Here is a 3,398-nt window from a genome sequence, read left to right on the forward strand (position 1 = left end):
CCAGACCTGCAAACCTCAGGCTCCACGGAGACCCTCCGCCCAGGCTGCGCCTCCCTTTCCGGGGCTCCAGAGTTCCCTCGGCCCTGCCAGTGCACCTGCCGCGGCCTCGACCCTCGCCCGCTTTCCCGGACCCCGCAGGCCAGCCCCCGTCCCCGCCTTGGACTGCCCACTCCCGCAACTCTCCACCCGGGGTCCCCAAGTTCAGTTGCGCCCTCTGAACCCACCCTCTTTGACTCCCTTTTGAAGAGCCTCCTCCATCCCTTCCTCCCGGGGCTCTTTTCCTGGCCCTACTGCGGGAGCTGCAGAAAGTTGGAATGTGGTTGTGCTGGGGGCGGGGAGGAGCCCTCCCTGGATTCCATCTTAGGGAAATGGGTCTCTGAGTCATATTGGAATTAAAAGGAGGAGAAGAAGAAGAAATTCATGTCACTCCTAACTTAAAATCAGCAAAAGGTCCCGGGGCAGCAGGGGCCCCAGGAGGTCCCGGGCTGAGGCTCTGGGGCGATACCCCGCCCCCACCGCGGCAGAGTCGAAAACTACTATTTTCGGCTAGTACGTCTCTCGCTTTCCTGGGAAAGCCCTTTGGGGATCTCCAAGCGTCTCTAAGAGCTTGCTGGATGAGCAGGTTCGGAACCTGCCCGGGTTTTTCTACATCCGTAATCAGCCCTGATTGGGAAACAAACTCATCCTTCCTTTAGTATAAGAAGCAGGGGGCCCTCCCTCTCACTTTAAACCTCAGAACCCCAACTCTGCTCTCTTCTCCGTCTCTTCCAAAAACTTTTCTGAAGTTCCCGCAAGTTGCGTTTGGGGAAAGAAGTGATCACCCTCAGACGCTATGGGTCTCTAGGCCCCCAGTTTCTCCCATCCTCTCTAGTTTCAGAAGCAACACTCCTCGTCCCTCTGCCAGCTGCCACCTTAGTCCCCAGACTCGGGGGAGGGAAGCTGCTCTGGTCCCACTCCTCTGATTAGTGGGGATTCGTATCTGCCAGCAGGGGAGCCGGGATGGAGTAAGGAGAGACAGAGATGGGGAAAGGCAGATTGTTTTCAGGATACAGCGCACCCCTCCCGGACCCAGCTCACCTGCTCCAGACGGGTTCCTCTTGATTTTTATCCACTCAAAAGTTTGTCCTTCTCTTAAACTGTCTCAGGAGGTGCGCAAACTCGGCCGTCGGGGTAGGGTGGGCGCCCCTGAGAGCGCAGGCGCCTGATTCAGAGCGAGCCCCGGGGAAGCGGTACTCGCGTGCATCTTCCCCAAAGTGGGGGCCCAAGCAGTGATCCGGAGGCATGACACTCAAGCGCCCGGGGTACTGGGTCAGGCTGCCAGCCCGGGACTGCCCGGGGCAGATTGGGCTCTGTAGAGGGAGAAGCCAGCGGGACCGGGCAGGCTCGGGGAACTGGAAGGAGAGGGCCCTGGGTGCCTGGCGACGTCTCTCGTTTCCTCCAGTTTGCGCCCTCCCGGGTGTGTCCCAACCCACAACATTCCCTCAACCCGTTCTGGGGCGACACTCAGGGCCCGGACAAGGAAGAGAGGGAGGGTGAGGGGACGAAGTGACCCCTCTCCTTAGCCCCTCCCCAGCGCCCGCGCCACTGCTCCCCGCCCCCGCTTCCCTGCCCAGAGCCAAGGGACATACAGAGAATTGCAACTAGAAATTCGATCGATTGGTACGAGGGACCACGTGGTCCGGGGTTGGCCAATGACCAGGCCGCCCGGGATGAGCTAATAATGGAAGCAATTTGTAACTTTCAGTAGCTCTCTAGGCCTGGGTACCGAAGGGAGGGAGGCGGGCGGAGGTGGGGAAATGGGTGCCCCCCAGTCCTTCCACCCTCCTCATTCGTTCAGGGCAGCGGGATCCCCGAATCCTCCTTTCCCCCAACACGCAGGCACTCGCAGAGTCCCGCACCCATTTATGGCCGGCAGCCGCTGCTCCAGAGCAAGGTAAGCGGGTCCTCCATCCCTCAAACACCCCCAGCCCCATCCTTTCTGGCACCTGCAAAAAACGTCCCCCTTCTTGCCCCATTAGACAATTTAAATCCGGTTTTGAGTTTCCCTTAGTTGAAAAAATATAATCCTTTTGTATTTTTTCGTATAATTTCAGATTTGGGGAAAGATTAAGTTCAGATTAATATACTTTACTTGGAGGGTTAGTGGTACTTTTTGGATCAGTTTTATATTCTCTTCTTTTGGAGAGGAGCATTCTACTTAAGGAGAGTTTACTTTGCAGATGAGTTACACCCTATGTTTTTGCAAGTTTCACTTTTCTGACGATGTTAATTAAGTTCGTGCCTTTCTCCATCCCATCTTCCAATTTCAATATTTACAAATAATCAGTTAACATATTTCAAGTTTATTCGTTTGTTTTTCTCCTCCGTCACTAGTTTTTCAGCTGTTACTGACTCGACACGATTTTTTTTTTTTTCTCCTGGTGTGGACCAAGCGTTAGTTTTGTGTTGATTTCTCTTTTTGTTTTGTAAATGAATTTATTGTTTGGGAAACTCTATGGGAGTGTGAATGAGGCCCCTTTTGACTCATTCGATCCCTCCTATTTTAAAGAACAATCGAAGTGTTGTATGCATTGTCTTCAATTTTTGCTGATGTTAATCTTTCAATTTTGATGTATTTTACCTCCTTTTAAAACCTGACCTGTTCTTTAAATTTAATCTTTTGTGTATGTTAAACCATCTTTAAAGTTTTAATTTTATAAACTTCACCATTTTGTACATTTCCTTACCCTTGTTCAGCCCCCTTTGCCCTCCTGCATCCTCCATCTCAGACCTCCCTCCCCCAGTTTCCACAGTTCCCAGCTTCAAATTCGATTCACCCATCCAGGCAAGGTGGGACGCCTGGGAAGAAGAAAATGTCCTACTTGGGTCAGAGCTTACACTCGAGGTTCTGGTTCTGGGCACCTCTAGTCCGACTCCCCAAGCCAGCAAATTCAGGGAAAGCAGAATTTCTGTTTGACTTTTTAGTTTGGGACCAAGCTCTTTCTCCTTGGCTCTATTCTGGGGAAGTCTCTGGTACACAACGTTGAATTTTTAGTTCTCATCTTGTCCCTGAATTCTACGAAAAGTACCAGCAGATATTTTTTTCTCCCTTAAATGTAAGCTGTTAGCTCGGGGTCAGCCTGTTGGGACTCTTGCCTCCTGGGAGAGGATTCCCAGAAGGGAGACACAATGTTTAGTCCCCTCTTTTACTTCTGATTAAGCTGGAGGTGGCAGGGGTTGGGGGACCCCATTTTGATCTCCAGCTCTGGCTTTGAACGGACACAGAGAAGGAGAGAGAGCTGGCCTAGGGACTAGATCACTTTGGGTCAGTGGGATCTGGTTTAGGAGAGTTTGCGGTAAACCCCAGCTCTGAGGACATTCTAGCGTCACTGTGACACCACAGTGTCACAGTTTGACCC

This window comes from Physeter macrocephalus, chromosome 6 (genome assembly GCF_002837175.3).
Source record: "Physeter macrocephalus isolate SW-GA chromosome 6, ASM283717v5, whole genome shotgun sequence".
NCBI lineage: Eukaryota > Metazoa > Chordata > Mammalia > Artiodactyla > Physeteridae > Physeter > Physeter macrocephalus.